Source organism: Pseudophryne corroboree, chromosome 11 (assembly GCF_028390025.1).
Source record: "Pseudophryne corroboree isolate aPseCor3 chromosome 11, aPseCor3.hap2, whole genome shotgun sequence".
Taxonomy (NCBI): domain Eukaryota; kingdom Metazoa; phylum Chordata; class Amphibia; order Anura; family Myobatrachidae; genus Pseudophryne; species Pseudophryne corroboree.
The window spans coordinates 74,249,089-74,274,213 of NC_086454.1; positions in this window are offsets into that span (position 1 = coordinate 74,249,089).

Below are 25,125 nucleotides of genomic sequence, written 5' to 3' on the forward strand. Positions count from 1 at the left end.
TGGCACTCATAGGGGCACTGCTTACCCTCCACTCTGCGGCGGTATTGGTGTCCACGATTGGGTTGAGGCACTGTATAGCTGGAAAGTTTCCTATCTGGCTGAGGCGGTGACACGCTGCCTGCGTGTAGCTGGGAGCGCTTGGCCGCGTGTCGCGGCTTCCGGGTTGTGCAAAGCTTCCGGCTTACGATGCGCTCCAGCTGCGTTCCACTTGACGTCGTTAGGGTCACCTGACGCGTTTCTCCGCCTTTTGTGGGTGGCGGTTTCTTCAGAGGTTTTTAGAGGTCTAGATGTGCGGTCACTATTTATCCCCCTCAGGGATATTCCTCATTGGTTGCAATTAAGATCGTTATTAATAGCATCTGTATCGTCCTTCTCAGGGATACCCTGATTTTACCAGCCATATCCAATTAACTAAACCACTATTATGTATATATATGATACGATTAGATTTCCTCTTTTTAAAAAGACAGAATTAGTATAAAAATAAATATAAACATATACATAAAAATTTATTATTATTATCACTCATGACCACAATGAGATGTTCTAATGTGCAAATAGCATTCAATTATGTATATACGTATATACCTAATTAGATTCAATAATGAATATTCTATTATCTTTTTTATTTATTTATTTCATTATGTGTATATATGGAACACTAATTGGAGAAAGATATATGTAATTTTTAACCTAGTTGGTTAATAAAATAGATAATTCTTTTTTATTAGTTTAGTATCTAAAATATAGACCCATATATAGGGAGAAGTAAACACATAATATTAATATAAACAGACACATAAAAAATGCTCAGAATACTGAAACTCCATAATAAAATAGAATATATATTTTTCCGATAGGATTCTTCTATATAGAGCAAAAAATATGTATATTGCTCTATATAGAAGAATCCTATCGGAAAAATATATATTCTATTTTATTATGGAGTTTCAGTATTCTGAGCATTTTTTATGTGTCTGTTTATATTAATATTATGTGTTTACTTCTCCCTATATATGGGTCTATATTTTAGATACTAAACTAATAAAAAAGAATTATCTATTTTATTAACCAACTAGGTTAAAAATTACATATATCTTTCTCCAATTAGTGTTCCATATATACACATAATGAAATAAATAAATAAAAAAGATAATAGAATATTCATTATTGAATCTAATTAGGTATATACGTATATACATAATTGAATGCTATTTGCACATTAGAACATCTCATTGTGGTCATGAGTGATAATAATAATAAATTTTTATGTATATGTTTATATTTATTTTTATACTAATTCTGTCTTTTTAAAAAGAGGAAATCTAATCGTATCATATATATACATAATAGTGGTTTAGTTAATTGGATATGGCTGGTAAAATCAGGGTATCCCTGAGAAGGACGATACAGATGCTATTAATAACGATCTTAATTGCAACCAATGAGGAATATCCCTGAGGGGGATAAATAGTGACCGCACATCTAGACCTCTAAAAACCTCTGAAGAAACCGCCACCCACAAAAGGCGGAGAAACGCGTCAGGTGACCCTAACGACGTCAAGTGGAACGCAGCTGGAGCGCATCGTAAGCCGGAAGCTTTGCACAACCCGGAAGCCGCGACACGCGGCCAAGCGCTCCCAGCTACACGCAGGCAGCGTGTCACCGCCTCAGCCAGATAGGAAACTTTCCAGCTATACAGTGCCTCAACCCAATCGTGGACACCAATACCGCCGCAGAGTGGAGGGTAAGCAGTGCCCCTATGAGTGCCACGACGGGTTACTAAGTGGTTATGTAAATCTCTCAATATTACATTATATGGAATAAACTGGCACAGAAATATCACCAGAAGAAAGTTTCACTATCTTAAAAGGACTGTGTTGACATATATACCCAGGGACATTTCTGTCTATCTAACCAAACTAATTATTAACATCAATATAACAAAATCCCTGGAGGGACTAACAGTTACTAACAACCAGGACTGTATACTGGGACTGATTACTGGTCCAACTAACTAACCAGCTAACCAATTAAGCATGCATGCTTTAAATTAATTATAAGTCCAATTGGCTAATGCGGGGGTATCTATTGAATTTCATGCAGTGATTATAAGTATGATACTAATTATTCTGCGATTTCCAGCATGATGTTTTTATATCTATGAATGTTTATTTAGTTTGCTGTTCTTTTAATAAAAATATATTTTATTTACCAAACCAGCAGCCTAATTAACCACTTTTGAATATTTGTGCGCTCATACGTTTTAAATTTGTGCTTGGGCACTTGCTTTTGACGTGCTTGCGTAGGAATCTATGGTTCCGGGCGCAGCATGTTCCCGGCTTGGAAAACGAAATCGCAGATGCATTGTCGCGGGGACAGTGGGAGAGGTTTTGGGTTTTGGCACCCGAGGCCGAAAAGCAGGGTTTTCATTGTCCTGATTATGTTTGGCAGGTGATCGGGCCGGATTGGAAGGTCTAGCGTTGCGGTCTGTAGCGCCGGCCACGCTCAAGGCGTACGGACAAGCATGGAGCGAATGGGAGGCGTTTGTTCAGAGTCGTCAACATCAAGGTAAGAGCAAGCATCGGCTGATGCTCTCTTTTATGTGGCAGCTCTACGTTTCTGGTAGGTCGCGAGCGGTGGTGGCCCGGTACTTGGCTGGCGTCTCATTCTTCTGCAAGCTGCGCGGCGTCCCGGATGTAACGAAAAGTGAGGTTTTACGGAAGGCTATGAAAGGGTGGGCGCGAGTTGCGCCGACACCGCCGGATAGGAGGCGGCCCATCGATGCGGCTTTGTTGCCGGCCGTCATCGAGGAGGTGGGGCGAGTAGCGTCGTCCACGTTTGAGGCGCTTTTGTTCCGTTTAGCCTTCTCTATGGCTTACCACGGGGCTTTTCGAGTTTCTGAGTTGGTAGCGCCTTCCAAGAAGTCGGAATCGCGCATGCTGGTCGGAGACGTGGTAGTGGGTGAGAGGTCCTTGCTGTGCAAATTACGGCGATCCAAGACGGATCAAGTGGGGAGAGGGCGCTGGGTTACGATGGTTCCAGCGCTAGAAGTAAGCGTTTGCCCAGTGGGTCTGGCAATGCAATATCTGGGAGTACGACCCGCTAAGGAGGGGTCATGGTTATTGCACTATGATGGGCTGCCAGTCACAAAATACCAGTTCCGGTGGATGCTGGGTCGCTGTCTGAGGGGCTTGGGCCTCTCGCCTGCTGCTTTCGGTACCCATTCCTTTCGGATAGGCGCGGCGACGTCGGCAGCTGCGGCGGGTTTCTCCAGAACTGAGATCCAGGCGGTGGGGCGATGGAAGTCGTCCAGTTATAAGCGATATATTCGCCCTGTCCCTTGAGAGGGCGCCCGGCGCTGGGGGCGTTGTTGATTGCAATTCATTATGCTGTTTCAGTTCTGTGTTTTTATGAAGTTGTGCGTTGTTAATGTTTGTTCCCCCGTTTTGTTGTCCTACTCAGGGATTAGCTACTCGCCGTTGCCGGCATGAGTCGGCAGCGGGGGTCTGGAGTTATTTGCGATTTTTTGCCTGACTTGACGGACTGAATTCTAATCTATAATTCGGCTAATTTGGTCTAATCAGAGTCCCTCAGCAGGTCTTTACGTTCACCTCCAGCTGAGTTATTACATGTGTTTCCCATTTTATACCCCCCCCCCCCTGTTTTTATTTCGTTTAATTTTATTTGATTTTCCCCCTTCGTGTCTTTAATTGCACTTCTAAATTGGCAACGAAACGTGGTGCAGTCGGCTAGGCCGTGACTGCTGCAATGGCGAGATCTAAAGTTTTTTCTTTTTGGCAGATCCTTCAGTATAAACATTAAATAAGCCTCTTAGTAATCAATTCTACCCCTCTTTTTCCCTTCAGGATGGTTCGAAGACTGTTTGCCCATTTGGGTGGTTGGCCACTCTTACATTTACTGGGCGGCCAGGTTTGTGGCCTCGGAAGGGTCTCAGGCATTGTTTGGAACTCAGGGTGTCAGATGGCTCGGCTGGCGAGGAATGATGTGGGGTGAGCTGAAGTGTAGGTTAGTGAGTCAGGCCAGAGAGCATGGAGTCCCTAGGGTTTTGGTTGTCCATCTAGGTGGCAACGACTTGGGGAAGAGGACATCCTTGGAGCTGCGGTGGGCCATGATACAGGATCTGGCAAGTGTGACCGCGCAATGGACCAATTGTGTGTTGGTTTTTTCCATGATGGTGCCGAGATTGTGTTGGAGGGGTGTGGCGGATGGTCGCCGGATTGATGAGGCCCGGAAAAAGGTGAACGGAGCTGTGGCAAAGTGGGTGCTGTCCCACGGTGGGAGGGTGGTTCGCCACCCGAGGATACGGTTCAGAGACAGCCACCTTTTCCGGCGCGATGGAGTACATCTATCCAATGAGGGGATGATGTTGTTTCTGGAGGATCTAGGTTTCGCTTTGCAGGAGTTAGGGTAGGTTCATGGTGGCGGTGCGAAAGACTTTGGGGATGAGTCTTTCGCTGTTGGCGGAAAAGAACGGCAGTTTCGTATGGTAGAGAAAACTGTAGTGTTTTACAGTTTGTTGTGGTTTAGGTGCACTCACCTCCATCGACTTATGGCCGCTTGACCACCCATCCGGGAAGGCAGCGGCAGGGCACCCAGGAGCGGTGGGTAGTCACTGTGGGGGTTGAGTTGTCACCTATTACCGGTTTATGGTAAGCTTTTAGTAAATTTATAGGATTTAGTTATTTAAGTTAATTTAGATTAAGGAGCCGTTCTTTTGGGCCGCCACCATATGCCAGCTGGAGCGGCATATTAAATTAATCTCTTTTATTACAGGTTTCCCAATGGTTAGGGACAAATAAATAGCTAGCAATTTTCTGCCAAATTCAAGTCTCAGTGTCGTTATTTCTGGTTATGTTATGAATGCTTTACTTTCAAAGAAAGGGGTCCACCAATTATCACTAAGATGTTTAGAAGAGAGTATTGACTGCATAGGAGAGGAAAGGGTTAAACATCTGGGGAGGGGTGGACCTAGCTGTAAGGAAAGTTCAGCCTTTAAGGGGGAGGGCTTGATATATATAGGGAAGGTGAAGCCATTTTAAGTCTCTTGGTGACTCGGTTTCCCACCCACCCGCCCTGGTAGTTGGAAATAGTGGCACGTGGTGCTGTGGCTCTAAGTTGTTGGCTGTTTTATCGTTGGCTATTTATTGGCGGAAAAGAACGGCAGTTTCGTATGGTAGAGAAAACTGTAGTGTTTTACAGTTTGTTGTGGTTTAGGTGCACTCACCTCCATCGACTTATGGCCGCTTGACCACCCATCCGGGAAGGCAGCGGCAGGGCACCCAGGAGCGGTGGGTAGTCACTGTGGGGGTTGAGTTGTCACCTATTACCGGTTTATGGTAAGCTTTTAGTAAATTTATAGGATTTAGTTATTTAAGTTAATTTAGATTAAGGAGCCGTTCTTTTGGGCCGCCACCATATGCCAGCTGGAGCGGCATATTAAGTTAATCTCTTTTATTACAGGTTTCCCAATGGTTAGGGACAAATAAATAGCTAGCAATTTTCTGCCAAATTCAAGTCTCAGTGTCGTTATTTCTGGTTATGTTATGAATGCTTTACTTTCAAAGAAAGGGGTCCACCAATTATCACTAAGATGTTTATGCATTTTAAGACAAAAGTCCTGAACAATTGTTGCCTGTAAAATTAAAAATATCACTCAAAGTTTTCACATAAAAACCTTTTCAAGTAAAGCAGAGATTTTTTTCTATTTATAACTTACTTTGTGTATAAATTAAATAAATGCACAGTAAAATAAATGCTTATTTCAGTATGGATACACATTGGCCCTCATTCCGAGTTGTTCGCTCGGTATTTTTCATCGCATCGCAGTGAAAATCCGCTTAGTACGCATGCGCAATGTTCGCACTGCGACTGCGCCAAGTAACTTTACTATGAAGAAAGTATTTTTACTCACGGCTTTTTCTTCGCTCCGGCGATCGTAATGTGATTGACAGGAAATGGGTGTTACTGGGCGGAAACACGGCGTTTCAGGGGCGTGTGGCTGAAAACGCTACCGTTTCCGGAAAAAACGCAGGAGTGGCCGGGGAAACGGTGGGAGTGCCTGGGCGAACGCTGGGTGTGTTTGTGACGTCAACCAGGAACGACAAGCACTGAAATGATCGCACAGGCAGAGTAAGTCTGGAGCTACTCTGAAACTGCTAACTCGTTTGTAATCGCAATATTGCGCGTACGTCGGTCGCAATTTTAAGAAGCTAAGATTCACTCCCAGTAGGCGGCGGCTTAGCGTGTGTAACTCTGCTACATTCGCCTTGCGAGCGAACAACTCGGAATGAGGGCCATTGTTCAAAAATATGTTCAATAAATGAGGTTAAATAATTTAGAAAAGTACATATTAACATTATAATGTTTTATTCTTTTTTGAAATAATAAACGTGGAAAACCTTTTTAATACTGGAAACCTATGAAGTTGCATTGTTTCCCAACTATCTTAGAAGTAATGTCTGCTTTTATCACAGAGGACATTGTGTACAACCTGTGGCTCTTTTCCATGACATGAAGCCTCTCGTGTTCCATCCATCTTTATTTGTAGGCATCAATAGCAATTAAACACTTTCACAACAAATTCTGGGAAAAGCTGTTTGTCTTTCACAAAATGTTATACTCAGGTTTATTCTTAAATGCTTCAGCTATTAACCCTATTATTGCCAGTGAGGAAGTTCTGTCTCTTTACGGGCATTTTCCTTAAATAATAATTGCTAACTTTGCTGCATCCCCAACTAATCGAGTCAACAGATCTTCTTAGAGAAATCCTATACTTTCAAATTACAGATACTTAAGGGGATATCCAAGTATCTGCAGTACATTACAGTGGGTAATGACATTGCGTGGGGTTATCCTATTAGCCACGATAAGTGCTTGCTTTATCTGATCAACAGATCCGCCCCGGCTGCTCCCGTGCTCTGGCTGTCATCCAACATTTACGGGTACGCCACTTTCATTTGACAGCCGCCTGACTGGGGCAACCGAATCGGGGGGAAGAGGGGGTCTACAGGGCTGAATGCTGGCTTCCGGGTGCCCTCCCTGCAGTCCCTGGCTGCTGCTGCAGTGGGCACGGAACACTGACTGGAGGGGTTGCCACGACTTATCAGGCAGGTGAAACAAAATCCCTGATAATTGCCGGGTTTTCGAGGCTGCAGTGGCAAAAACACATACAGTAGGTTTAACTGAACCTGTGTGTTTTTGGATGAAAAAATATTTTATCATGGGAGATCTCATTGGATACCCCGTAAAAAAATGACGGTTAAAAATTGTGAAAAACCAACACCAATGTTTCATCCCGGGTAATTGGATACAACCCTTAGGGGTAAATTTACTAAAGCTTCTAAAGTAAAGAACTGGTGATGTTGCCCATAGTAACCAATAAGATGCTGTCTATCATTTCTCTATTGCCTTTTAGAAAATAAAAGACAGCATCTGATTCGTTGCTATGGATAACATCACCAATTCTCTGTTGTAGAAGTTTTAGTAAATTTACCCCTTAGAAATTCTAGCATTATAATCTAACTGTAATCTTATGTGTGGTTACCATAACATGCAATCCCCATATATTAAAGTAGTAAGAATGTGCCTTCCTCCATTGGTGCATTTACTTGAGGTCATAAAAGTCAAACTGTCAGTGTGGATCTCCATTCATGATGTTAGGTTGAGTTAACTCACACCAGGGGAGTAATGTGGTTGGAGAGACCCACTGAATCTGCTAGCCTGATTAAGATTCACAATGACAGTTTGAATTCCTTGGCATTGATGATAACATACCAAGGGAAGGTAGCATCATGATAAATTCCTTTTCTCTGACGTCCTAGTGGATGCTGGGGACTCCGTAAGGACCATGGGGATATAGCGGCTCCGCAGGAGACAGGGCACAATAATAAAAGCTTTAGGATCAGGTGGTGTGCACTGGCTCCTCCCCCTATGACCCTCCTCCAAGCCTCAGTTAGATTTTTGTGCCCGACGAGAAGGGTGCAATCTAGGTGGCTCTCCTGAGCTGCTTAGAATAAAAGTTTAAGTTAGGTTTTTTTATTTTCAGTGAGTCCTGCTGGCAACAGGCTCACTGCTACGAGGGACTTAGGGGAGAGAAGTAAACTCACCTGCGTGCAGGATGGATTTGCTTCTTAGGCTACTGGACACCATTAGCTCCAGAGGGATCGAACACAGGCCCAGCCATGGAGTCCGGTCCCGGAGCCGTGCCGCCTACCCCCCTTGCAGATGCCGAAGTTGAAGAGGTCCAGAAACAGGCGGCAGAAGACTTTCAGTCTTCATAAGGTAGCGCACAGCACTGCAGCTGTGCGCCATTGTTGTCAGCACACTTCACCAACAGTCACCAACTGTCACTGAGGGTGCAGGGCGCTGGGGGGGGCGCCCTGGGCAGCAATGTATAATACCTTTTTATGGCTAAAATACATCACATATAGCCCTTGAGGCTATATGGATGTATTTAACCCCTGCCAGATCTCACAAACTCCGGGAGAAGAGCCCGCCGAAAAGGGGGCGGGGCCTATTCTCCTCAGCACACGGCGCCATTTTCCTGCTCAGCTCTGCTGTGAGGAAGGCTCCCAGGCTCTCCCCTGCACTGCACTACAGAAACAGGGTTAAAACAGAGAGGGGGGGCACTTATTTGGCGATATGATTACATATATAAAAATGCTATAAGGGAAAACACTTGTATAAGGGGTTGTCCCTGTATAATTATAGCGTTTTTGGTGTGTGCTGGCAAACTCTCCCTCTGTCTCCCCAAAGGGCTAGTGGGGTCCTGTCCTCTGTCAGAGCATTCCCTGTGTGTGTGCTGTGTGTCGGTACGTGTGTGTCGACATGTAGGAGGACGATGTTGGTGAGGAGGCGGAGCAAATTGCCTGTATTGGTGATGTCACTCTCTAGGGAGTCGACACTGGAATGGATGGCTTATTTAGGAATTACGTGATAATGTCAACACGCTGCAAGGTCGGTTGACGACATGAGACGGCCGGCAAACAAATTAGTACCTGTCCAGGCGTCTCAGACACCGTCAGGGGCTTGTAAAAACGCCCATTTACCTCAGTGTCGACGGTGAAGAAACAAACGTATTTTCCTTTAGGGCCACACGTTTCATGTTAAGGGCAATGAAGGAGGTGTTACATATTTCTGATACTACAAGTACCACAAAGAAGGGTATTATGTAGGGTGTGAATAAACTACTTGTAGTTTTTCCTGAATCAGATAAATTAAATGAAGTGTGTGATGATACGTGGGTTTCCTCCGATAGAAAATTATTGGCGGTATACCCTTTCCCGCCAGAAGTTAGGGCGAGTTGGGAAACACACCTTAGGGTGAATAAGGCGCTCACACGCTTATAAAAACAAGTGGCGTTACCGTCTCCAGATACGGCAGCCCTCAAGGAGCCAGCTGATAGGAAGCTGAAAAATATCCTAAAAGTATATACACATATACTGGTGTTATACTACGACCAGCAATCGCCTCAGCCTGGATGTGCAGCGCTGAGGGGGCTTGGTCGGATTTCCTGACTGAAAATATTGATACCCTTGACAGGGACAAGATTTTATTGACTATAGAGCATTTTAAGGATGCATTTCTATATATGCGAGATGCGCAGAGGGATATTTGCATTCTGGCATCAAGAGTAAATGTGATGTCCATATCTGCCAGACGACAGTGGTCAGGTGATGCAGATTCCAGACGGCACATGGAAGTATTGCCGTATAAAGGGGCGGTCCATCGGACCTGGTGGCCATGGCAACAGCTGAAAAATCCACCTTTTGTTACCCCAAGTCACATCTCAGCAGAAAAGGACACAGTCTTTTCAGTCTCAGTCCTTTCGTCCCCATAAGGGCAGGCGGGCAAAAGGGCCAGTCATATCTGCCCAGGGGTAGAGGAAAGGGAAGAAGACTGCAGCAGGCAGCCCATTCCCAGGAACAGAAGCCCTCCACAGCTTCTGCCAAGTCCGCAGCATGTCGCTGGGGCCGTACAAGCGGACTCAGGTGCGGTAGGGGGTCATCTCAAGAGTTTCAGCACGCAGTGGGCTCACTCACAAGTGGACTCCTGGATCCTACACGTAGTATCCCAGGTGTACATTGGAAATTCGAGACGTCCCCCTCACAAGTTCCTGAAGTCTGCTTTACCAACGTCTCCCTCCGACAGGGAGGCAGTATTGGGAACAATTCACAGGCTGTATTCCCAGCAGGTGATAATCAAAGTACCCCTTCTACAACAAGGGAAGGGGTATTATTCCACACTATATTGTGGTACTGAAGCCAGACGGCTAGGTGAGATCTGAAATATTTGAACACTTACATACAAGCGTTCAAATCAAGATGGAGTCACTCAGAGCAGTGATAGCGAACCAGGAAGAAGGGGACGATATGGTGTCACTGGATATCAGGGACGCTTACCTACATGTCCAAATTTGCCCTTCTCACCAAGGGTACCTCAGGTTCGTGGTACAGAACTGTCACTATCAGTTCAGACGCTGCCGTTTGGATTGTCCACGGCACCCCGGGTCTTTACCAAGGTAATGGCCGAAATGATGATTCTTCTTAAAAGAAATATGGACGCTTTCCTGATAAGGGCAAGGTCCAGAGAACAGTTGGAGGTCGGAGTAGCACTATCTTAAGTAGTTCTACGACAGCACGAGTGGATTCTAAATATTCCAAAATCGCAGTTTTTTCCGACGACACGTCTACTGTTCCTAGGGATGATTCTGGACACAGTCCAGAAAAGGATGTTTTCTCCCGGAGAAGAAAGCCAGGGAGTTATCCGAGCTAGTCAGGAACCTCCTAAAACCAGGAAAAGTATCAGTGCATCATTGCACAAGGATCCTGTGAAAAATGGTGGTTTCTTACAAAGCGATCCCATTCGGTAGATTTCACGCAAGAACCTTTACGTGGGATCTGCTGGAAAAATGGTCCGGATCGCATCTTCAGATGCATCAGCGGATAACCCTGTCTCCAAGGACAAGGGTGTTTCTTCTGCGGTGGCTGCAGAGTGCTCATCTATGAAAGGGCAGCAGATTCGGCATTCAGGACTGGGTCCTGGTGACCACGGATGCCAGCCTGAGTGGCTGGGGAGCAGTCACACAAGGAAAAAATTTCCAGAGAGTGTGATCGAGTCTGGAGACTTCTCTCCACATAAATATACTGGAGCTAAGGGCAATTTACAATGCTCTAAGCTTAGCAAGACCTCTGCTTCAAGGTCAGCCGGTATTGATCCAGTGGGACAACATCACGGCAGTCGCCCACGTAAACAGACAGGGCGGCACAAGAAGCAGGAGGGAAATGGCAGAAACTGCAAGGATTCTTCGCTGGGCGAAAAATCATGTGATAACACTCTCAGCAGTGTTCATTTCGGGAGTGGAAAACTGGGAAGCAGACTTCCTCAGCAGGCATGACCTCCACCCGGGAGAGTGGGGACTTCATCGGGAAGTCTTCCACATGATTGTAAACCGTTGTGAAAAACCAAAGGTGGACATGATGGCGTCCCGCCTGAACAAAAAACTAGATATTGCGCCAGGTCAAGGGACCCTCAGGCAATAGCGGTGGACGCTCTGGTAACACTGTGGATGTACCAGTCAGAGTATGTGTTCCCTCCTATGCCTCTCATACAAAAAGTACTGAGAATCATAAGAGGGAGATGAGTAAGAATGATACTCGTGGTTCCGGATTGGCCAAGAAGGACTTGGTACCCGAAACTTCAAGAGATGTTCACGGAAGACCCGTGGCCTCTACCTTTAAGAAAGGACCTGCTCCAGCAGGGGCCTTGTCTGTTCCAAGACTTACCGCGGCCGCGTTTGACGGCATGGCGGTTGAACGCCGGATCCTGAAAGGGCATTCCAGATGAAGTCATCCCTACCCTGGTCGAAGACAGGAAGGATGTAACCGCAAAACATTTTCACCGCATTTGGCGAAGATATGTTGCGTGGTGTGAGGCCAAGAAGGCCCCTACAGAGGAATTCCAACTGGGTCGTTTCCTACATTTCCTGAAAACAGGACTGTCTATGGGCCTAAAATTAGGGTCCATTAAGGTTCAAATTTCGGCCCTGTCGAATTTCTTCCAGAAAGAACTGGCTTTAGTGCCTGACGTTCAGATGTTTGTAAAAGGGGTACTGCATATACAGCCTCCTTTTGTGCCCCAGTGGCACCTTGGGATCTCAATGTTGTTTTGAGTTTCCTAAAGTCACATTGGTTTGAACCACTCACCACTGTGGACTTAAAATATCTCACATGGAAGGTGACGATGCTATTAGCCCTGGCTTCAGCCAGGCGTGTGTCAGAATTGGCGGCTTTATCATATATAAAGCCCTTACTTAATTTTTCATTCTGACAGGGCAGAATTGAGGACTCGTCCTCAATTTCTCCTTAAGGTGTTTTCTGTTTTTCACATGAACCAACCTATTGTGGTACCTGCGGGTACTAGGGACTTGGAGGACTCCAAGTTACTTGACGTTGTCAGGGCCCTGAAAAATATGTTTCCAGGAAGGCTGGAGTCAGAAAATCTGACTCGCTGTTTAGCCTGCATGCACCCAACAAGCTGGGTGCTCCTGCTTCTAAAAGCAGACTATTGCTCGCTGGATCTGTAGCACGATTCAGCTTGCACATTCTGCGGCTGGACTGCCGCATCCTAAATCAGTCAAAGCCCATTCCACGAGGAAGGGGGGCTCTTCTTGGGCGGCTGCCCGAGGGGTCTCGGCTTTACAACTTGGCCGAGCTGCTACCTGGTCGGGGTCAAACACGTTTGCAAAATTCTACAAGTTTGATACCCTGGCTGAGGAGGACCTTGAGTTTGCTCATTCGGTGCTGCAGAGTCATCCGCACTCTCCCGCCCGTTTGGGAGCTTTGGTATAATCCCCATGGTCCTTACGGAGTCCCCAGCATCCACTAGGACGTCAGAGAAAATAAGATTTTACTTACCGATAAATCTATTTCTCGTAGTCCGTAGTGGATGCTGGGCGCCCATCCCAAGTGCGGATTGTCTGCAATACTTGTACATAGTTATTGTTACAAAAATCGGGTTATTCTTGTTGTGAGCCATCTTTTCAGAGGCTCCTTCGTTGTTATCATACTGTTAACTGGGTTCAGATCACAGGTTGTACGGTGTGATTGGTGTGGCTGGTATGAGTCTTACCCGGGATTCAATATCCTTCCTTATTATGCACGCTCGTCCGGGCACAGTATCCTAACTGAGGCTTGGAGGAGGGTCATAGGGGGAGGAGCCAGTGCACACCACCTGATCCTAAAGCTTTTATTATTGTGCCCTGTCTCCTGCGGAGCCGCTATATCCCCATGGTCCTTACGGAGTCCCCAGCATCCACTACGGACTACGAGAAATAGATTTATCGGTAAGTAAAATCTTATTTTTTCTAGTCTAAAACAGTTTGCTTCTTCTGACTTCGTTGTGGCCACACTGTAGCAGCAGCAATTGTGCAAGTAGAAATTTTTTCTTAGTGGTACTGATAGTAAAAATGGGCGTGGTCATGTGAAACGAGGGGAGTGGCTAAATGACAATAGGGACATGGCCACATTGTGCCACAAACCATAATGCCCCTTACACATTATTCCAAACACCGTAATGCCCATTACACCTTATGCCACACACCGTAATGCTTATTACAAATTATGCCACACATGGTAATGCCCATTACACATAATGCCAGACACCATAACACCCATTACACATTATGCTGCACACTGTAATGCCCATTACACATTATGCCACACACCATAATTCCTTACATATTATCCCACACGCCGTAATGCTCATTACACATTATGCAACACATGGTAATGCCCATTACACATAATGCTAGACATTGTCTCACCCATTACACATTATCCCACACACCGTAATGCCCTTTACACATTATGCCACACACCGTAATGCCTTACATATTATACCACACACCGTAATGCCTATTACATATTATGCCACACAAAGTTATGCCACTGACACCATTTTATGTCCCCAACACACAAAAATGCCCCTTATAAATTATGCACCAGCGGTGGGCAGGTGGTACTGAGTACCTCCACCATACGGTGGCAGTCATCATTTAAGTCACTTTCTCTGTTACATTGCATTTACCCTGTCTTCTCTTGCCAATTCAGGAAATTATGTTATTGTAAACAAGAAAATGTATTCCTCTTATTCAGAAAATAAAACATATTTTTACTTTTTACATACAGATGGAGCAAACTGGTTAAGACAAAAAATATGAGTAACCACCTGAAAAGTAGGGCATTGAATAGTCAGTTTGTAATTGCAAGATCTCTGGGACTGCCTTGCAACCATGTCTTAACCATAGAGGCAACCCAATACACTCAGTTCTCACTCTAGTTACAATGCACCATGAGGATTGCAGCTACAAACAATATGCGACCATCAGCAATGACCATTGCATATTCTTTTTCACTAATACTGCTTTTACACCAACTTAAGCACGTCGCACCCGGTAGCCTGAGACGGGAGCTTCCCAGGTGCGACCCGCCTCAGGCCCCTTTCCCACCGCTGAATCCAATCCGGCATATTGCCAGGTTGGTGACGTCAGCTGTGACGCGGCGAGGGCGGCGCTTGAAGATCACACAATCTCCAAGCACCACCCTTACATACACTATGAACGGGAGCCGGGTCGATGTGACCCAGCTTCCCGTTTACACAGCACAGCTTGCAGGGTTGAACCTGTGTTTAACCCTGCAAGCTACCCGAGTTGGAATACCGGGTCACTCGACCTGGATTGTTCTAACTGGGGCCTTTTACACTGTGCAGCAACATGGGTTATGTACTTTCATGTGCAGTAACCCATGTTAAAAGTTGGTGATGTAAAAGGGGTATTACCATGATCACCACTTCTTAGTCAGTTAGGACCAGTGGTGACTCCAGATGTGGGGCTGCAGCACTTCTCAAAATTCATATAGGGGTGCCACACTAATTGCCACCCTAAACTCTGCCAAACTCAGCAAGGACTCAATGATAGTAGGAATTTTAGACTACCTGTTTGAATTTTAGACTACGCTGCAGCCTCACATCCGAAGCTGCTCCTGCTTAGGACTAAAGGGTCTATTTACTAAGCCTTGGATGGAGATAAAGTCCCAGCCAATCAGCTCCTAACTGCCATGTTACAGGCTGTGTTTAAAAAATGACAGGAGCTGATTGGTTGTGACTTTATCTCCATTCAAGGCTTAGTAAATAGACCCCACAGTTGCTTAAAATCTATATTGCTTAGATTTTAAGTAGTGATTACTCCGTGTGTACCCCCACAGCGATAGCGATGCGCAGTCCCACGCATCGCTATCGCTGCTGCTAGATTTACTCTAGTAAACACAAAACCTAGTTGCATTCTGACGCAAAATTGTAGGTGTTCTAGCTTTGCTATTATTTAAGGGTAATGCATATATAGCAAGCAAGAGCTCCATGGGGAAAGGAAAATAGTCCAGTTAGACTTGCATCCTCAAGGGTCACTGAATGCACCGAGGGGAGATTTCCCATCCCTTAGCTAAAAGACAAGAGTTTACATATCCAATAGTTACTCTGGTGTAATCTCTTGTTATACTTACTATGCATATCAATTAAGGAGTTTCCTGCTAAAATATACCCTTAATTGCCTATCTGCAGTTTTCTTCTACACTTTGTACCTCTCTCTGACACACTCATACCATATTAACATTTCTTCTGGATTGGCTCCAAACACCATTGTTATACAGTGATTGTTGCACAGCTTTATTAGTTTTATGCAGTGTAACATTATATTTTTATTCACCTTTTCCTTTAAATTCAAAAGTTTGAAAACATAATAATAATCAATGTCACTAAGCAAACCCAGTTCTTTTTAATGTTATGGCCCAAGCAATTCTTGGACCAAAACCATATGACTTAACCCTTATTGGCAGATAACCTATGTTCTGTATTGTGTGTCAAATAAAAAAATACCCACTTGATGGTCTATTGGAGCTTTGACGTAGTGGGTGTGGTCTTATAAAGGCCCTTAATAAAAATCATAAATAGATCCTGACGAAAGGAAGCTGTGGATCACCATTCCGATAACAGGCTCCTTCTATAGGAGCTGAATGTGTGCCTTTCACATGAGTCTGTATTTTTTTAGTTATGTACTGAGTGAAATAATATAATACACAGTTAAGTAATATGTCTGAGTGGGTTTAGTATGTATTGCCGGCGATTGGGATCCCGGTGATCTTAATACCAATGCATAGATCCTGATGAATGAAATCCTGACAGGGGTGAGAAAGGGATATTTTCCCCAAATCCCTAACCCTAACCAACCCTTCCTATCAACCCCTCAGTGCCAAATGCTATCCTCCCTGCGGTGGTGCCTAAGCTAACCCCCCGCTCCCACAGCCTAAACATAACCCTCACTCCCCTGCAGCCTAACCCTAACTCCCCCCAGTGGTTTCTGACAGGGACATGCAGTGAGTTAAATGGCTCAGCCTAACCCTAAAATCTACCATGGCACAGCCTAACCCTAAACCTCCCCTGGCAACTTTACCCTAGCCACTCCCCTGCCCTATACCTAACCCGCGCTGTAATTGCTATAGTCAGTATACCAGCTGTTGGGATGCTGGTGTCAATCTACTGACCATTTCTTGATTAGGGTGTTAGAGTTTCTGATAGGTGTTGGGATCCCAACAGCCAGCATATTACTGGCATCCCGTCTGAGCCTAGTCACTTCATGTAATAGAGTAATTACTTTGTTTAGTAATGTAACAAAAACTATTTAGTATAGTGAAATATTCAATTCTCCTCTAAGGATAATCCTAATGGGATGCAGTAGTATGGTCAATGCTTGAGGATAGGCAAGGCCTGTCTCTGCATACTTTTATCAGTTATGTATAACTCTATAATTTTATCACTTTACTTTTCCACATCACTGTTAGTGTTAAGGTGTATGTAACTTCTTTTTGCAAACAAGTCACACATTTTCTCTAACGTCCTAGTGGATGCTGGGGACTCCGTAAGGACCATGGGAATAGACGGGCTCCGCAGGAGACAGGGCACTTTAAGAAAGAATTAGGATACTGGTGTGCACTGGCTCCTCCCTCTATGTCCCTCCTCCAGACCTCAGTTTGAATCTGTGCCCGGACGAGCTGGGTGCACCTTAGTGAGCTCTCCTGAGCTTGCTAGGAAAGAAAGTATTTTGTTAGGATTTTTTATTTTCAGAGAGATCTGCTGGCAACAGACTCTCTGCTACGTGGGACTGAGGGGAGAGAAGCAGCCCTACTCACTAGAAGATAGGTCCTGCTTCTTAGGCTACTGGACACCATTAGCTCCAGAGGGATCGTACACAGGAACGCAACCTTGGTCGTCCGATCCCGGAGCCGCGCCGCCGTCCCCCTCGCAGAGCCAGAAGACAGAAGCCGGCGTCAGAAGCAAGAAGACTTCGAAATCGGCGGCAGAAGACTCCAGTCTTCATATGAGGTAGTGCACAGCACTGCAGCTGTGCGCCATTGCTCCCACACTAAACCCACACACTCCGGTCACTGTAGGGTGCAGGGCGCAAGGGGGGGCACCCTGGGCAGCAATTAGGTACCTCTTGGCAAAAGCAGCATATATACAGTTGGGCACTGTATATATGCATGAGCCCCAGCCATTATTTTTACACAAAACGCGGGACAGAAGCCCGCCGCTGAGGGGGCAGGGCTTCTTCCTCAGCACTCACCAGCGCCATTTTCTCTCCACAGCTCCGCTGAGAGGAAGCTCCCCAGGCTCTCCCCTGCAGAATCACTGTAGAAAGAGGGTAAAAAGAGAGGGGGGCACATAAATTTGGCGCAAAAACAGTATATACAGCAGCTACTGGGTTAACACTAAGTTACTGTGTGACTCCTGGGTAATATAGCGCTGGGGTGTGTGCTGGCATACTCTCTCTCTGTCTCTCCAAAAGGCCTTGTGGGGGAACTGTCTTCAAATAGAGCATCCCCTGTGTGTGTGGTGTGTCAGTACGCTTGTGTCGGCACGTTTGACGAGGAAGGCTGTGTGGAAACAGAGCGGGTACAAATGAATGTGGGGTCGCCGCCGACGGCGCCGACACCCGATTGGATGGATATGTGGAAGGTTTTAAATGATAATGTTAATTCCTTGCATAAAAGGTTGGATAAAGCTGAAGCCTTGGGACAGTCAGGGTCTCAACCCATGCCTGATCCTACAGCGCAGAGGCCATCGGGGTCTCAGAAGTGCCCACTATCCCAGGTTGTTGACACAGATATCGACACGGATTCTGACTCCAGTGTCAATGGCGATGATGCAAAGTTGCAGCCTAAAATGGCTAAAGCTATCCGCTACATGATTATAGCAATGAAAGATGTGTTACACATCACAGAGGAAACCCCAGTCCCTGACAAGAGGGTTTATATGTATGGGGAAAAAAGGCAAGAGGTAACCTTTCCCCCTTCACATGAGTTAAATGAGTTATGTGAAAAGGCTTGGGAATCTCCAGATAGAAAACTGCAGATTTCCAAACGGATGCTTATGGCGTATCCTTTCCCGCCAACGGACAGGTTACGCTGGGAATTCTCCCCTAGGGTAGACAAAGCTTTAACACGCTTATCCAAGAGGGTAGCCCTGCCGTCACAGGATACGGCCACCCTAAAAGATGCTGCGGATAATAAGCAGGAGGGTATCCTGAAGTCCATTTATACACATTCAGGTACCCTGCTAAGGCCGGCGATTGCGTCGGCCTGGATGTGTAGTGCTGTAGCAGCATGGACAGATACCTTATCTGAGGAACTTGATACCTTGGACAAGGATACTATAGTACTGACCCTGGGGCATATAAAAGACGCTGTCCTATATATGAGAGATGCCCAAAGAGACATTAGCCTACTGGGCTCTAGAATAAATGCAATGTCGATTTCCGCCAGAAGGGTCCTGTGGACTTGGCAATGGACAGGCGATGCCGACTCAAAAAGGCACATGGAGGTTTTACCTTACAGGGGTGAGGAGTTGTTTGGGGATGGTCTCTCGGACCTGGTCTCCACAGCTACGGCTGGAAAGTCAAATTTTTTGCCATATATTCCCTCACAACCTAAGAAAGCACCGTATTATCAAATGCAGTCCTTTCGATCACAAAGAGGCAAGAAAGTCCGAGGTGCATCCTTTCTTGCCAGAGGCAGGGGTAGAGGAAAGAAGCTGCACAATACAACTAGTTCCCAGGAACAGAAGTCCTCCCCGGCTTCCTCTAAATCCGCCGCATGACGCTGGGGCTCCACAGGCGGAGCCAGGCCCGGTGGGGGCGCGTCTCCGAAATTTCAGCCACAAGTGGGTTCACTCACAGGTGGATCCCTGGGCTATAGAGATTGTGTCTCAGGGTTACAAGCTGGAATTCAAAGTGATGCCCCCTCACCGTTACCTCAAATCGGCCCTGCCAGCTTCCCCCATAGAGAGGGAAATAGTGTTAGCAGCAATTCGCAAATTGTATCTCCAGCAGATCGTGGTAAAGGTTCCCCTCCTTCAACAGGGAAGGGGTTACTATTCGACAATGTTTGTGGTACTGAAACCGGACGGTTCGGTCAGACCCATATTGAATTTAAAATCCCTGAACATATACCTTAAAAGGTTCAAGTTCAAGATGGAATCGCTCAGAGCGGTCATCGCAAGTCTGGAGGAAGGGGATTTTATGGTGTCTCTGGACATAAGGGATGCTTACCTTCATGTCCCCATTTATCCACCTCATCAGGAGTACCTCAGATTTGTGGTACAGGATTGTCATTACCAATTCCAGACGTTGCCGTTTGGTCTGTCCACGGCACCGAGAATATTTACCAAGGTAATGGCAGAAATGATGGTGCTCCTGCGAAAGCAGGGAGTCACAATTATCCCATACTTGGACGATATCCTCATAAAGGCGAGGTCCAGAGAGCAGTTGCTGATCAGCGTAGCACGCTCTCGGGAAGTGTTACAACAGCACGGCTGGATTCTGAATATTCCAAAGTCGCAGCTGATTCCTACGACGCGTCTGCCCTTCCTGGGCATGATTCTAGACACAGACCAGAAGAAGGTTTTTCTCCCGACGGAGAAGGCTCAGGAACTCATGACACTGGTCAGAGACCTCTTAAAACCAAAACAGGTGTCGGTGCATCACTGCACGCGAGTCCTGGGAAAGATGGTGGCGTCATACGAGGCCATTCCCTTCGGCAGGTTCCATGCGAGGACCTTTCAATGGGATCTGTTGGACAAGTGGTCCGGATCGCATCTACAGATGCTTCGGATGATCACCCTATCCCCCAGGGCCAGGGTGTCTTTTCTGTGGTGGCTGCAGAGTGCTCACCTTCTCGAGGGCTGCAGATTCGGCATTCAGGACTGGGTCCTGGTGACCACGGATGCAAGCCTCCAAGGGTGGGGGGCAGTCACACAGGGAAGAAATTTCCAGGGTCTGTGGTCAAGTCAGGAGACTTGCCTTCACATCAATATCCTGGAACTAAGGGCCATATACAACGGCCTAAGTCAAGCGGAGACCCTGCTTCGCAACCAATCGGTGCTGATTCAATCAGACAACATCACCGCAGTGGCTCATGTAAACCGCTAAGGCGGCACAAGGAGCAGGGTGGCGATGGCGGAAGCCACCAGAATTCTTCGATGGGCGGAGAATCACGTACGAGCACTGTCAGCAGTGTTCATTCCGGGAGTGGACAACTGGGAAGCATACTTCCTCAGCAGACACGACCTCCACCCGGGAGAGTGGGGACTTCATCAAGAAGTCTTCACGCAGATTGCAAGGCGATGGGAACTGCCACAGGTGGACATGATGGCATCCCGCCTCAACAAAAAGCTACAGAGGTATTGCGCCAGGTCAAGAGACCCTCAGGCGATAGCTGTAGACGCACTAGTGACATCGTGGGTGTTCCAGTCGGTTTATGTGTTTCCTCCTCTTCCTCTCATACCCAAGGTGCTGAGAATCATAAGAAAAAGAGGAGTGAGAACAATACTCATTTTCCGGAATGACCAAGAAGGACTTGGTATCCAGAGCTACAAAAAATGCTCACAGAGGACCCATGGCCTCTACCTCTAAGACAGGATCTGTTACAACAGGGACCCTGTTTGTTCCAAGACTCACCGCGGCTGCGTTTGACGGCATGGCGGTTGAACGCCGGATCCTAGCAGAAAAAGGCATTCCGGATGAGGTTATTCCTACGCTGATAAAGGCTAGGAAGGACATGACGTCTAAACATTATCACCGTATATGGCGAAAATATGTTGCTTGGTGTGAGGCTAGGAATACCCCTACAGAGGAATTCCAGCTGGGCCGTTTCCTTCACTTCCTACAGTCGGGAGTGACTTTGGGCCTAAAATTGGGGTCCATTAAGGTCCAGATTTCGGCCCTATCCATTTTCTTTCAAAAAGAACTGGCTTCTCTTCCTGAAGTTCTGACGTTTGTAAAGGGAGTGCTGCATATTCAGCCCCCGTTTGTGCCCCCAGTGGCACCTTGGGATCTTAACGTGGTGTTGAGTTTCCTGAAATCACACTGGTTTGAGCCACTTAAAACCGTGGAGTTAAAATATCTCACGTGGAAGGTGGTCATGCTATTAGCCTTGGCTTCGGCTAGGCGTGTGTCAGAATTGGCGGCTTTGTCACATAAAAGCCCCTATCTGGTTTTCCATATGGACAAGGCAGAATTGCGGACTCGTCCACAATTTCTGCCAAAAGTGGTGTCATCTTTTCATATGAACCAACCTATTGTGGTGCCTGTGGCTACTCGTGACTGGGAGGATTCCGAGTTACTGGATGTAGTCAGGGCTTTGAAGATTTATGTAGCCAGAACGGCTAGAGTCAGGAAAACTGAGTCGCTGTTTATCCTGTATGCATCCAACAAGCTGGGTGCTCCTGCTTCAAAGCAAACTATTGCTCGCTGGATCTGTAACACGATTCAGCAGGCTCATTCTGCGGCTGGATTGACGCTTCCAAAATCAGTAAAAGCCCACTCCACAAGGAAGGTGGGCTCTACTTGGGCTGCTGCCCGAGGGGTCTCGGCATTACAGCTTTGCCGAGCGGCTACTTGGTCAGGTTCAAACACTTTTGCAAAGTTCTACAAGTTTGATACCCTGGCTGAGGAGGACCTTGTGTTTGCTCATTCGGTGCTGCAGAGTCGTCCGCACTCTCCCGCCCGTTTGGGAGCTTTGGTATAATCCCCATGGTCCTTACGGAGTCCCCAGCATCCACTAGGACGTTAGAGAAAATAAGATTTTACTTACCGGTAAATCTATTTCTCGTAGTCCGTAGTGGATGCTGGGCGCCCGTCCCAAGTGTGGACTTCTTCTGCAATACTTGTATATAGTTATTGCTTAAATAAGGGTTATGTTATGGTTGCATCAGGGTTATCTGATGCTCTGTTGTTGTTCATACTGTTAACTGGGTAAGTTTATCACGAGTTATACGGTGTGATTGGTGTGGCTGGTATGAGTCTTACCCTGGATTCCAAAATCCTTTCCTTGTACTGTCAGCTCTTCCGGGCACAGTTTCCTTAACTGAGGTCTGGAGGAGGGACATAGAGGGAGGAGCCAGTGCACACCAGTATCCTAATTCTTTCTTAAAGTGCCCTGTCTCCTGCGGAGCCCGTCTATTCCCATGGTCCTTACGGAGTCCCCAGCATCCACTACGGACTACGAGAAATAGATTTACCGGTAAGTAAAATCTTATTTTCTGATACATAAATCCTGTATACTAATTTTTACAGGGAATCCTTAAAGCTCATAGTGTAGGTGTAATCAAACTTTCCCTTCCTCTCCTAATAAGATAACATAGGTAATAAAAAAAGGCATTGGCAATTTTATTAATTATATTTATTAGTGTAGAAGGAAATAGAAATTACAACGAAAAAATAAATAAGAAGTTATATATAGGTACTCCAATTATCCATTGCCCTAATGATTCATTAACCCTAAGATTTATCACCTAAAACTAAAAATACCAATAAATGAGTCAGCTAAAAATTCTATCCTTAAATCTCAAACTCTTACAGGGATAGGTCCTGGATAATTTGCAAGACAAGCATATATCAACTCTATAGGATAATTGTAGAGTACCTTACAGTTTTCACACTATATGGAATATTTTAATATAAATAAGGTCATCCAGGCACCTTCACCATGACTTTACACCAAATAATACTCAATTTGAATGTCCAAATAATGTGTTCCCACTTTGTAGCAATTTACCTAAGAATATTATTTGGCTTGAATGTAACAATCTCTAATTCCCTTATCCATCTACCCCAAAGGGAAATACAACAAAATTTACAATAAGTGCTAAAATCTAATGCTCAGTAACCCTATCATCTAATCCATAGACCTACACAAACAATAAGATTACTCTTTAAAGTGTACTTTAACACAATGTCAAGTCTAAAATAAACATGTGAACCTATTGCCATTATTGAATTTGTGCACTTGTAGATAAGTTGGACTCAGTTCTTTTTAACTGAGAAGGATTTTGTAATCTCTTGTAAAATAAGTCTCATTTGCGAGAAAACATTGTGTTGTTTCCTTATATTGATAATAAAGTTGGTGTGGCAATCACTGGGAGTTTCAACTGGTTTTGAGTTAGTAACTGTAGAATAAAGAATATGGGGCACAATTCAGCATCGATCGCTGAAGTGCGGAAATCGCTCTTTGTTGATTTCTGCACTTCTGCACATGCATGCACGCCGACTTAAACTGTGATAGTCTGAGTGACAATGAGGCGGTGATGGGGGGCAGTGACGGGGTGGCGTTGCAGCGGTTTCTGGGTTATCGTCATGTGTTGGGGGGTGCAGTCCAGACAATGGAGTTGTATCCAGACCATTTGCGGGGTGGGCCGTAGTGGCTGCATGACATCACATGCAGCCGCTACCACCCAAAATATGGCATCCCGGAGACTGTCTTCGCAGCTAGGCTGTAGAGGCAGGGCTACCCTAAAGATGCAAGTGATTCATTGTTTAGTGAAGTGTTTGCATTTTAGTGGGGGGTAGGACCCAGCTTGTGGAGCTGCCTTGCCCTTTTCTGGGTGTCTTCCCACATGTTAGTGGAAGGAGTTGTAGTTTTGCAATTTTTCGCAAAACTACAACTCATGCAGAATTAGGCCCATGGTACCTAACTAGACGTATTTCTGAATACAGTATGTGTGCAGTGATCAGGTTGTACTCACATAACAGTTTACTAACATTTGTGGAGTGGAAATGCCTCTGCCTCACTGGAAGACTGTCTCAATATAGGTGCAGCAAGTACTTTGGATTTATATAAGAGGTTACTAATATAGTGTTTGAAAATAAGATTTTACTTACCGATAAATCTATTTCTCGTAGTCCGTAGTGGATGCTGGGGACTCCGTCAGGACCATGGGGATATAGCGGCTCCGCAGGAGACAGGGCACAATAATAAAAGCTTTAGGGTCAGGTGGTGTGCACTGGCTCCTCCCCCTATGACCCTCCTCCAAGCCTCAGTTAGGATACTGTGCCCGGACGAGCGTGCATAATAAGGAAGGATATTGAATCCCGGGTAAGACTCATACCAGCCACACCAATCACACCGTACAACCTGTGATCTGAACCCAGTTAACAGTATGATAACAACGAAGGAGCCTCTGAAAAGATGGCTCACAACAAGAATAACCCGATTTTTGTAACAATAACTATGTACAAGTATTGCAGACAATCCGCACTTGGGATGGGCGCCCAGCATCCACTACGGACTACGAGAAATAGATTTATCGGTAAGTAAAATCTTATTTTCTCTGACGTCCTAGTGGATGCTGGGGACTCCGTCAGGACCATGGGGATTATACCAAAGCTCCCAAACGGGCGGGAGAGTGCGGATGACCCTGCAGCACCGAATGAGAGAACTCCATGTCCTCCTCAGCCAGGGTATCAAATTTGTAGAATTTAGCAAACGTGTTTTCCCCTGACCAAGTAACTGCTCGGCAAAGTTGTAAAGCCGAGACCCCTCGGGCAGTCGCCCAAGATGAGCCCCCTTCCTTTTGGAATGGGCTTTTACCGATTTTGGCTGTGGCAGGCCTGCCACAGAATGTGTAAACTGAATTGTATTACAAATCCAGCGAGCAATCGTCTGCTTAGAAGCAGGAGCACCCATCTTGTTGGGTGCATACAGGCTAAACAGCGAGTCA